We start from the raw sequence: 12823 nt of genomic DNA, 5'->3' as shown, positions 1-12823 counted from the left end.
ATTTACCAATATAGTGATTGAAACCACCAATACATCATTGGAAACCCAATACAATGGTTGAAATCACCAATACAAGGGTTGAAACCACCAATACAATGGTGGAAACCTATGGAAACTAGTCAAAAGTAGATGGAGATTAAGATTTCTTAGTGGGTACTTTAGTCCATGGTCATGGAATTCACCATATAGTGGTTAAAACCACCAATATGACGGTGCAAACCTCCAATATAGTGGTAAAAACCACCAATATAGTGTTGGAAACCACCAATAGAGTGTCGAAATTCTTATATGTATCTTGTGTAGGTGGTCTTGAAGGCTCACAAGATGAGTCATCACTAAAGACTGTCAGCACGCAACATTTTAAGAGCATGCGCATGCATAACACCCAAAGAATTCCCAAAGTGCAAGGTGTGAGCCCCATTGGTACCACAAGCAGTCCTCGAGTACAAGGTTTAAGCGCCAATGAAACATCAAGCCTGGCAACTAGCAATGGCTTTGGTAACAGCAACACATATGTTGGTGAGAAAGATTTGAATGTTGCCATTGATGACATTGAGAAGTCAATACAAGAAACCTCATGTAAGTAGGACCTAGAGTCTCCCATTCATGTGACTCTCTAGAGCTTCTTGTATTCTAAGAAGAAGTGCATTAATGGTACTACCAATACTATACGCTTACTAAACCCTAGAGCTTTCCAAACTTTATTATGTACTTAATGTTATATTTTTGTCCATGCAGATCCAAAATAATTAAGACAACACTTGGAAGTGAGAGATGCAAAAACAATCATTGGAGAAGGAGATTGGACTGAAAGGGAGAGGCCAGATCTGGAGATGGCCAAGAAGTCATCAGTGGAGTTTGGTGAGAAAGATGTGGATGTTGTCATCAACGGTAAGGAGAAGTTGAAACAACAAACAACTTATTTTCTTTCAAGAAGAAGGGCACTAATTGAGTGCAGCATAGTGTTACTACCTGTACTCCACCCTTCCTAAACCCTACAGCTTTACAAATTGTGGTATGTACTTACTACTGTCTTGTTTGTCCATGTAGAGCTAGAAAAGAAGAGACAACTCTTGGAAATGGGACACTCAAAAACATTCATTGAAGGAGATCTCAAAGAAAGGGAGGGGCCAAATGTGGAGATGGCTGAGAAGTTGTTATTGGACCACAGAAAAGGTAAATCCAAATCACAAGAGCCCCATGCACGTAAAAAGATTTCCTCATGAGCATGAAATTCTTGTAGAAATCTCAGTACACAAAAATGTGTGTAGATGTGCAACTCAAAGGCCATGTAAGCACAATCTGTATTAGCATGTAAGCATGAAATACGTGTTGTAATATCAGTGTGCAACTAAAATGCCTTGTAATTCTAGTCTGCATTAGCACATACTACCTTTTGGAATTGAACAGAACAACTACTTTTTGTCCATTTTATTTTTTTGACTCGGTGTTGTTAAATTTGTGTTTCAAATTTATACTGAATAGCTGGGCGTTTTGGTTGTTCATAATATGTACATCTTGTGCTTATTCACGTTTTCCATATCCACTTGAAGGTGTAAACACCAATGCAAGAAATGATGCCAATAAAACTTGCCATTGCAAAGGAGGGTAAACTTGCATTATTTCCCTTGCATGATGTGAACTATACCATTGCATGGGAAAAGGCCTGAACGTGGCAAATCTAAAAGTCCAAGCGGCTGAAAAGAGAGAGAACTTGGTCCAAGAAGTTCTTGGATCACTTGATATACACAGGAAGAAAATTCAAGAGTACTCCGATTAGGTACTGAGGCGGTCCGGGGCGGGCAACAAGAAGAGTGGCCTCTAAGCACCCTTCTAGGCTCCCATGCTACTCAATTGGGTTGGGGTTGGAAAAAAAAACAAACACACACATACACAAACCCGCAACCTAACCCTACACAAATTTGGGGCACCACCTAGTTTTGGATGCGAACTAGGACGTATAGAGAGAGAGAGAGAGAGAGAGAGAGAGAGAGAGAGAGAGAGAGAGAAAGAGAGAGAGAGAGAGAGAGAGAGAGAGAGAGAGAGAGTCCTCGGGCTGCTTTGAAATGTATCGACAGTGATCAAACAAACGTGAATATATATGTAAGAAAGAGAAAGAAGGGGGGAAGGGGGTGCTTGTTGCACTAATACCTTCTTACAAATCTGTCATGATCAATCAAAGTGAGATTAGTATTTGTTCAACATAGCTTGAGTAACCACAACACATCACAAGAAAATCCACCCCAATCACTGTCTTAAGGCCAGGGGAGTCCTCTCCACCCTACCGCCCTCTTACAGCATGTGGGTTTTATGGTTACATTGATAACAACACCCGGAGACAAGCTATGAAGAACTTAAATAAAACACCAAGATACTTACACATCATTGTTGTCCATGACTTCACGTTGGAAGAGAGACAAAGTATCCATGCTTAGTCCAAATCCACCCTCCTTGATTCAGCAAATTTTGGGCTTACACTAGTAGAAAAAATGATAGGCTTCCTACTCCCAATTAAATAATCACTCTCTCTTACAATGGCATCGAGCTCCCTTGCTAATCACCCCTAATACAACACATAAATATTCATAAGCCAATGAGATTCAACTCAAGAGCTCCTTCTCAAGAGGTTGAGCTTGGCTTCTCAAGCTATAGCATAGTGCTCTTACTTATGGCTTCTCTATTTTGTGCTAGCTACACCCTCCTTTTATAGCAATTTTGAGGGCTAGGGTTACTCCTCTAACCATGGTTGGGTTAGATTTTCAGCACTTTATCTAATTTCTTTTGCTTGGAATTATCAATAAGTTGGTGGGGATAGATGAAGAAAAGAGAGAGAAGAGAATCGGAGGTGATAGGACTTTTCATAGTAGGTTAGTGTTAGTAAATTAGTAGAGTTAGTATTTTTATTAATTTACAAATGGAATTGGATATTTACAATGGGAGTATCCATGTAGGATACAAATAAAGAAGAAAAACTCTTAAGAGGTAAGAAAAGATGGATTTCTTACAATGTTGATGCTCCAAGTGTCTTGAGTAGGGACAATTTTGACGCTTGTTGACGGTCCACTAGCTTTGACGGTACGTTTTTTCTCCATCTTGACCTTCCTTTGGAGCCAAGGTAATTGAAGATGAGTAATCAATCACCATGATGCTATCTTTTAAGAGAAGAGGCTGAATTTTGTGGTTTAATTTGATAGATATGGGTAATTTGGAGGAGGAAAAATGAGACTAGGTGGTCAATTTTGGGATGGAAGTGTGTGTAGGAGGCATGAGTTCACCATGGTTTCTCTTATTCTTTAAGGTTGAGGAGCAGATGAGTAGGATGTAGAGAGGAGAGGTGAGAGAGATGGGGATGATGAGTGGAGAAGTGTGTGTAAAAGAGGAAAATGAGAAAGTGGAAGAGGGAGTGTGGTTGCATGGCATGGGCAAACTGGGGTCCACCAATAAAATCATAGCTCACAGCTCGTAGCTCAAAAAAATATGAAAAAATATGAGGCAAAAGTTCAGCTTACAAGCTACAATTCTTGTTTTTATCACCTTTTCAAATTCGGAGAGCAAGTGGTCTTTAAAAATTCAGCAAAACCGATTGTTTTTTTCCACTGCACAAAGTCCTTGTGGGGTCTTTCTTTGGATGATTCTTTTGAATGCCTCCAAGAGTGAGCCCTCCATAGTGCATGCATGCATGCCACATACCTTTGAACTTATTTTATAGGTCTATAATTGAAGATATTGTCGAGATCATGATATAAATGAATAGTGCAACTAAGGAAATCAAATATTGAGGGGTCTACAAAATATTTACATGTCAAATATAAATCATATAGGTGGAAAAAAATAAAGGGGTCAAAATAAATATCTCTCATTATCACGATACAATAAAAAGATGAATATTTTTGGTGTTCTAATTTATGAGAGTCAAAGAGAATAGATGTAGGAAGGGAAAAATCACAATAGTGAAAAAAATATACACATAAATAAAACTAGTTGTTTTGGATTTTTGTTGGGGTGGAGTTACACCAAAAATAAGAGAAGCTTGCGTGAAATTATTTCTATATGGAATAAAGAGTATGCCAAATGGTAAGAAAAATTATGGTAATGGTGAGTCAATATACGTAGCATAAATAACGCACACCTAGGTAGAAACATTTAAATAAATTCCAAAATAATTATGAAAAATCCTTATATTTAGGCCCTATATACAATGAAATATTTACACACAAAGAGGCCATAATATACTTTTCTTCTTTTTTTTTTTTTTGCTCAACTAGCCCAGTGACTAGCTAATTGAGGGTTTTTTAAGGACATATGGGAAAAGCCCCCTAACTCACATATGCCTATGTACAATGAAATGGTAGGGATAGCCACAGTGTTTGGGTGATTTTGATAGGGTGAGGTAGCTCACTATGGAAATTTGGATAGCCAAAAAATGGCTATCAGTACATCTCTTTGGGGATGTCACTTTTTATGAGTGGTATCCTCTATTAGACCCAGTATGAGTGCCAAAGCTGAAGGAATATGATAAGCAAGCCCTCATATTTGATTTGAATGGCCTATTGGTTACCATTGTGGAGACCAGGTTTGGTGAAAAACCTCTTGTCTATGTCGAAGAAATGGTAAAGCACACATGTAGTCAGCACTCCCAAGAAGTGTATTGTCACAAAGATAGCCATAGGTCTAGACAAGTGTGTTTTTACCTCATTTATGCAAACATCTAGAGTTGCCAGTATCTATTCCCATCCAAAGGTTTCAAATAAATCCTCTAGAAATAGCTCTATTACATAGTACTTATCCTCTACCGATCGCTCTAGGATACAATCTTCCTTTTGTCGGCTTCCATACTTTGATGCTCCACACATCCAAACACGTGCATCCTTTATCAACCAAGAAGGTAATTGTGTCTCAAAATTTGTACTTGCATCAAAGTCTTGTACCAGGGTTTGATAACTATGGTTCTTTGTGGCGACCCTTGTCATGACACCCTTATGCCGAGGTAGAGATAGTCATAGCCCCAATCTTGAACCCTTTTGAGTTGATGCATGAATGATCATCCAAAAATAAGTTGTTGCTCTTTCCAAGGCCTACTATTGCAAAAGTGCACTCTTGTACTCTAGTGGTATGGTGGTCTCTTTACATTAGTCACCTACCTTATTCACTAGTATAGGATTTGCTTTTGGTCTCTCTGGTTGATCCTATGGAGGGATTTTCATCCCATCGTTTCCAAGTTTTGGCTCATTTGTTCCCACAAATGTGGTATGATTTTCAAATGTTCTATGAGATTTATAGTGCATCTGCGGAATTAGATTTCATTGAGATGGCATAAGTTTTACCTTGAATTTTGTCTCATGTTCCCCTACAAAGAAAGGTAAGGTCCTTATAGTTCTGGTTTACTCTCTATAGATGCTTCCATCCCTGCATCTCCATACGATGACTGTATATCCCCAAGATAAATCTCATGGTCCATGTTGATCTCTTAAATTGGTGCTGACACCACTGTGGCACTATCGTCCTTTCTGTTTCTGATTGTCTCCCATAATGATTGTGGCCACAACTTGTCTACTTTAGGAATTGGCAGCATCTTGTAAGATTTGGTCTCATCCGCTGTATTCGCAACAACCATCCTATCCAATGGTCTTCCGTTTGGTTTGGTTGGTTTGCCATTTATTTTTTTTTTAAGGTTCTTGCATTATCTTTTTATGGCACATCCACAACTTGCTCAGGGATCTCAATGTCTAAGGCTGCATCAGTGCTTGAGCTGTCTCTATGAGTCTTTTCCACATTTCCATTTGTTTGGTTTCTATTTTTGCAATGCAGATAGGTCAACAATCTTTGTTATAGTGTTTGGTTGTTTGTTATCCTTGCCTCATAGGCTTGCAACATGGCATCTAAGTGCTTGTTAACTTTCTCAACCAAGAAGAAACCTCATGATACAATTTTTAACACTTTTGCTCCCTTGAAATTTTCTTTAGTTTCTTGGTCACATTTGAGTTGTTCCTCATTTGGTTTAGTTCAACCTCCAAGGCCATCTTTTCCCTCAGACTCTTTGCTTTCATTCTGCCTCTTTTTGCTTTCCACAATTTTTGTTGAGTCCTCACTCATCCACTTTCAAACTCAATCTGTTCTGGAACTTTTAGTTTGTCCCCTGGTGTCTTATATTTGACTGCTTTCAAAGATTGAGATCTAGTCACCACTTTGATAAGAACTATCGGCTCTATCTCAGATCTACTTGAATAAGGTAAAACTCCAATAAAACTCATAGTCGGATTTTTAACACATTGTTGGATGAGATGACCTTTCCCACAACCGTTGCAAAATCCAAAGATCTTTGTTTGATGGACCTTTTTTGGATAGAATCAAGCCCAACGGTCACCTCTACGTTCATACGATGGACCTTCCATTTGGGCAGCTAGTGATGCTTTCATTGGCTATCATGTCCTAAGAGGATATCATCTAGGCTTGTAATTTTGATTTGCTATGAACCTGAGTGTGTCTGTCCATTTTGAATTGGTTTTTCATTGTTCAAGGCCACACATGAAGGTTTTGTAGCTTCATATGTGCTTGTCCAAAATGGACTATCTTCAATGGCATATGCTACAACCTCAGGCTCTCTCCCAATGGGTTTTTGCAGGCTCTTTGTAATATACTATTGGTGGCATCATTGGTGAACTCATGAGTGGTTCTGGCGGATGCATGTATCGATTGTCTTAAGGTAACAATGGCTATTGGCCCAACAACATAAGTTGCAGTTTGTCTCCTCCTTGTGCTTCATTGTTGGGTCCTATCTGGTACCTCAGATGTGGTGGAAATTGTTGCACCACTGGAGGTCCATATGGCCTCTCTCTCGCATAATTTGAGTTATAAAAGCACTCATTTGTGTTGTGGTTGGTGTATTTCTTCTCAATGGCACATTACTTCAATATTCTTAGAGCATTTGCTACTTGTAGCTATTGTGGTTGCAAGTTGGGATTCTATATGTAAATTTGATTCATTCTTTGGTTCACTTACTCAACTACTTGATCAACATTTTGTGTGATTGAAGTAGGAGCACTACATTTTGTAGTTGACTCACTAATGGTTAAGGTGGTATTACTGATATTTGTGTATGCATCTTCTACTACCTCCCAATAAGTCTTGCAATTGTCAAAAAGGTACACTAAAACACAAGAAAATGGGAAAAAAAATCAAAGATTAATTAGAGAGTTGTAGGTTAAGCATTTTGACTCTATTCTCGGTTGATTTCTTTTGTATTAGGAGTAGGATAAGTAAGCAAGTCTAGCAAGTACTCTTAGCATCTAAATGGATATGTATATTACTAAAGGGACCTTTTTTCCCAAGGTAAGGAAAGCTTGAGGAAGTATAATGCTTCCAAGGAAGTGAATGATTACATTAGGAAGAGGATGGGTTCTAGGAGGGCCTCTTTATTTCCATGAGCTTATGGAGGTGATTAACATTTTGACAAATAGGTGTATGTCATGTGTGCAAGAATGATGGGTGTGTAAGTGATGGGTAAGAGTGGTCAAAAGATGCACTTTTCCCCCAAAAAAGGAGATAGACAATTTTATGATTTTTGGCCTTTCATAACTCCCACATATCAACTCCAAATTGAGCGGAGATCATAGATCCACAATCTACACATCAAGCTCTTTCCATAGATATGCTACATGATATGGTTTTACCTGCTAGATTTTAAATTCCATTTTGGGGGAAAATTTTGAATTGAAATAAGCTAGCTGTTTTGCCTCTTTGAATTCAAAAGCTCTCCTTTCATTACTTTCCTTATACTAAAGGTTTGACTTCCTTAAATTGCCAAATAAAGAGGCCCTCCTAGACACCATTCTCTTCCTAATGTGGGCATGGTTTGCTTGAACAATAGTGTGTGAGTGCACATCCATAACCAAAATTCTCAAACAACTCAAAATAAGCATCTCTGAGAGAAAATCATGATTTTCTTTATCAAGTGAGGCTAGAGGATAGATATGTGCATGGTACTTCATGAGTGTCTTTGACTAGTGTGTATAAGCACTTATGTGAAATTTGGTACAAACTAGATATCAAAAAGTGAGTCTAGGGTCAAGACTTGATCGTTTAGGTTAGAAAAAGGATTGGAATAGAGCTTGATCACCAAAATCTCATATGGTTGCTTCTTTTCCGCATCTTGAAGCACCTATAAATCATGTCTGTGAAGGCTGTATTTTGAGTAAGATGCAGTGTTCAAATTTCCTAAGGATGGTTCAATTAGGGCTACATGCAGGTTGCACCATGTGCATAGTGATGTTTGTGGGCCCATGCCATCTGTGTCCTTGTTCAACTACCTTTACTTTGTGACTTTCATTGATGATTACTCCAGGCATTCTTGGGTATATCCGCCTAAAGGTAATCCAAAGTGTCTATGTGCTTCAAGCAATTTCTAGCTATGGTTGAAAATGTCTCTAAATGTACTATAGGCACCCTCCATTCTGATCAAGGGGGGAGTATATGTCTCATGAATTTAATGCCTAGTTTTGGGATAGAAAACTAATATACAATTTTATATACACCTCAGCAAAATGGTGTTGCTGAGGAAAAACAGATCGCTTATGTAGATGGCATGATGTATGGTCAAGAGTCAACGTTTGCCACATTCATTTTGGCTTGAGGCCATCATAGGTGCTATTATGTACTTAACAAGTGTCCTACAAAAGCTTTGCATTCTATGGATCCATAAGAATCATGGCATGATATAAAGCCATCTATTGATCATATGCGTGTTTTTGGTTGTTTGGCTTATGCTTTGGTGCCACAAACGTAGCATAGAAAAATGGAAGATAAGGTTTTCAAATTTATTCATTTTTGGTTATAGTGTTGAAAGAAAAGGTTACAGGTTGTACCATCTGCAAACAAAGCGTACCTTGGTTTCATCAGATGTTGTGTTTGTGGAAGATTCTGTTCAGTCTATGTTGTCATGTACTAGAGATAGTAATGTAAGCGCACGTGACATTTATGACAGTTTATTGCTTCTTTTCAATGGTGGAAGTTTGCATGTAGGTTTTAATGAGGCGAATGTACAATGTATGTGGTTTTTGAAAATGTTACAGACAAGCCAATTTTTGATGTAGGTGTACATGATGTACTTGATGAGGAAAGGGCTAAGAATGAGAAGGCTAGAGGTATGCCAAAATGGCTGGTGCATTTTTATGTGACAGTAAATTGGATGCACCTTTTTCTAGTCGTACTCGTTTGGGTTCTTTCCATGCATCTAATGCATCAGATGGCTATGCTTTGGCTATTTCCAATTTATGTGATGTTGAGGAACCAAGCTATCTTTTGATGAAGCATAGAATTTAGAAAATTGGATAGCTACCATGCAATCAAAATATGATGCACTTATAGAAAATGACACATGGACTTTATGTGATTTGCCTCTTGGAAAAAAGGCCATTTGTACAAAGTGGTTTGAAAGTCAAAATGAAAGCCTGATGGTGCAATTGATTGCTAAAAGGCTCAACTTGTTGCAAAAGATTATGCACAACAGAAAGGCATAGATTATGACGAGACTTTTGCTCCCAATTGTCGTATGACTATTATGCATTTTCTATGTGCATTGGCAGCTCATTTTGGTTGGAATGTCCATCAATCAGACATTGTAACTACTTTCTTGAATGGTGACATTTTTGAGGAAGTTTATGTAACGCAACCTCATGATTTTGTCAAGAAACGACAAGAGGATAAAGTGTGAAAATGTAAGCAATCTTTGTATGGGTTGAAGCAATCTCCTCGTGTTTTTGGTATGAGAAATTTGACACTCATCTAGTCAAACAAGGCTTTTGTAACAGTCCAGTAAAAAGTACTTTGTATTTAAAGCATGAGGGTGATGTACTTCTCATCCTTGTTCTATATGTGGATGATTTGTTGAGCACTAGTCTAAATGAGGCACATATTGCTGAATTTAAGGCTGATTTGAATGCTACTTTCAAGATCAAATATTTGGGGCTATTGCATCATTACTTGGGCATACAGTTTAAGTAATGTGATGGTGGTGTTGCCTTGTGTCAAACAAGTTACATAGAGACATTTTTGTGTAAGTTTGGACTTGAGGATTGCAAACCTATTGCCACTCCCATGAAAAAAAGTTTAAAATTGAGTAGCCTTAATGATGATGGTGATCCTATCAATGTCACTCTTTACCAAAATGCTATTAAATGCCTTATTTATGTGTGCAACATGAGGCCAGATATTCAGTTTGCAGTCTCATAGGTTAGCAAATTTATGCATAGCATAGGGTCTAAGCATTGGCAGGCTGTCAAGTGAATCTTTTTCTACTTGAGTAGAAATTTACATCTTGGGTTTTTTATCCCAAGGGGAGATCACTTTCCCCAAATTTACATGCTTTTTTGGACTCAAATTGGGCTCATTGTTTTGACATGCGGGTGTGTGTGAGTGGTTTTTGTTTCATGCTTGATAGCTCATGCATATCATGGTTGAGAGCAAGAAGCGACTTATTGTGACCACTTCCAATTGTGAGGCTAAGTACAGGGCAATCTTCACAAGTTTGGCTGAGTGTTTATGGCTCAAACGCCTCATGGTTGATTTGGGTGTTGACGTGACACTGACAATCAGAGCGCATTGGCAGCTGCTTTGGGAAACCTAGTTTTCCATGCTCACACGAAGCACATTGAGGTGCATTATCACTATGTCAGGGAGAGACTCTTAGCAAGAGAGATTAGCTTGGCTTATGTACCACCACAAGACAACCTAGCAACTCTTTTCACAAAGGCATTGTCTCATAAGAAGATTGAAGCTTTTTGCAAATCTTTGGGCTTACTCCACTTGGTGGAAAGATCATGTCCCCAGGGCATGGAATTTACCTACACTATATGTGCCAGCTCTTGTTCACCTCATCACTCCCATAAGGGGTTTGTTACCATGTACATGTGGTAGTGATGTGTGTGAACACACTTAGGACTACCGGGGGATTTTTTCCCTCGCTAGGATGTTTTTACCCCCGTGCATTGTATATATGCCCATCACTCTAGGGATATCTCATCTTTCCATTTCACACTAAGTAATATACTCTCTGTTCTATGCCTTGAGCTTTCTTCATCTTCTCCAAGATGTGTGCCTTTCCTTGCAACCCTATTTTCAACATTTGACACATAACCCATCTTCATTTTTTTTATGTTGGTTGGAATCCATAGAACATTGACGTGCAACTTTGCTTCCATGATGGGAAAAAGATCAAAAGGATTCATATTGTGCTTGATTGAAGTATACATGATTGTCGACCAGAGGTCAGGGCTTGATAACAAGATAATTTTATGAAAAATGTATGCCAGATGCGGCTTTTAAGGACCAAAATTTATCTTGATTAATTCTAAAATAGGGTATGATTGAAGTGATTAAAAATGGGAGTTTATAGACTAGAAATGTAGTACTTGAAGTGCTCTACATACCTATCTTTATGACTCATCAATTGGAGCTACTATGTATAAGTTATGGCAGTTTGAAGGTTGAGTGGATTGCGAATCTATACCAGATTCAACAATTGCAAATCAAGGGTCAGGGTCGGTCTTTTAAGATTGACAATTGGAGTTATGGCTGCCAAGATACTGCCCGGTAAAGTTCACCGGGGGTGAGTTTTGTGCCAAGTTGGTCGCCTTGATTAATGCTCCATCTGAGAGTTTTTGTGCTTGACTAGGTTCTGTAATATGGTGCATTTAATAGAGTAATAATTTTTTGAGGATTATCTTGTCCAGAATGTCATCTCATGTAGTGAATTGATAGCGAGGTATGCAACTAGAGTTGTGTTAGCACTACCGTGGTCGATATATATGCGTAATGTAGTGATTTGGAAATGCCTGATATGGCAATAGAAAGAACCCTCTATTCTATGTCATCTCTCTTCTCTCTCTCTCTCTTTCTACACTTACACAAGTCTCTCTCTCTCTCTCTCTCTCTCTCTCTCTCTCTCTCTCTCTCTCTCTCTCTCTCTCTCTCTCTCTCTCTCTCTCTCTCTCTTCCTCCAAGCTTTCAATAGCTGCAACACATATGGAAGCTTTCCATAGCTGCACCACCTGTCTCCCCCTTTCATCCACACCATCCCTTTGAAATACTTTTTCTCCCCTTACTCCCCATTGAACCACTTCTCCCCCTCGCTCCAAGCTCTCCATAATTGCAACACAAATGGAAGCTTTCCATAGTTGCACCACCTTTCTCCCCCTTTCATCTACACCATCCATTTGAACTACTTCTTCTCCCCTTGTTCCCCATTCAACCACTTCTTCTCCTGACTTTATTGCTAAAGCAACATATCTCTCTTTCTAATACCACAACTCTTCTTCTTTTGGTGCTACCATGTCAACCCCCTCCACTTCAGGGAAGCCAAAGGATGAGATAAAAGAGATTTGCTTGCATAACACTAGGGATTTTGATGGGGAATGTGTGCCACAAGTGTTTTCTAAAAGATCTTGGGTCTTTATGTAGCCTACAACTATTGGATCTCATCGAGTTCAAAATTGTGGCAACCTTGACAAACATTGGAAGGGGAAACTTCTAGGTTTCCAGAACCATAGGGTCAATGGCATAGTGGCCATTGTTCAACACGTGTACTCTTGGCATTCCATGCGCTTGAGGAATGGAAGCTCAAGAGATTTCCCATTAAATTGTAAGTCATAAAACATCGTTGGTTGCGGTCCTAAACACTTGTTATTTGTTTTTGGCTTGATAGTTTTTGGTGTTGTCATAGATATATTCCCATCCACCTTTGTTGAGGAACAACCAATCGAGAGTCTCATATGAATCTTCAACGCTCTTCATGAAAAAATTGGTGTTATGATTCTTCCAACTCACCACC

At 38.8% G+C, this 12823-nt stretch overlaps 1 pseudogene; it reads left to right on the top strand.

Annotated features, from left to right (window-relative positions):
- Window positions 1–374: 374 nt before the first annotated feature.
- LOC147462943 (uncharacterized) lies at window positions 375–992 on the top strand (annotated as a pseudogene).
- Window positions 993–12823: the final 11831 nt, after the last annotated feature.

This window comes from Adiantum capillus-veneris, chromosome 2 (assembly GCF_014529385.1).
Source record: "Adiantum capillus-veneris isolate H3 chromosome 2, ASM1452938v2, whole genome shotgun sequence".
Lineage (NCBI taxonomy): Eukaryota > Viridiplantae > Streptophyta > Polypodiopsida > Polypodiales > Pteridaceae > Adiantum > Adiantum capillus-veneris.
The sequence above is the reverse complement of the archived record's forward strand: the minus strand, read 5'-3'. Positions and strand labels throughout refer to the sequence as shown.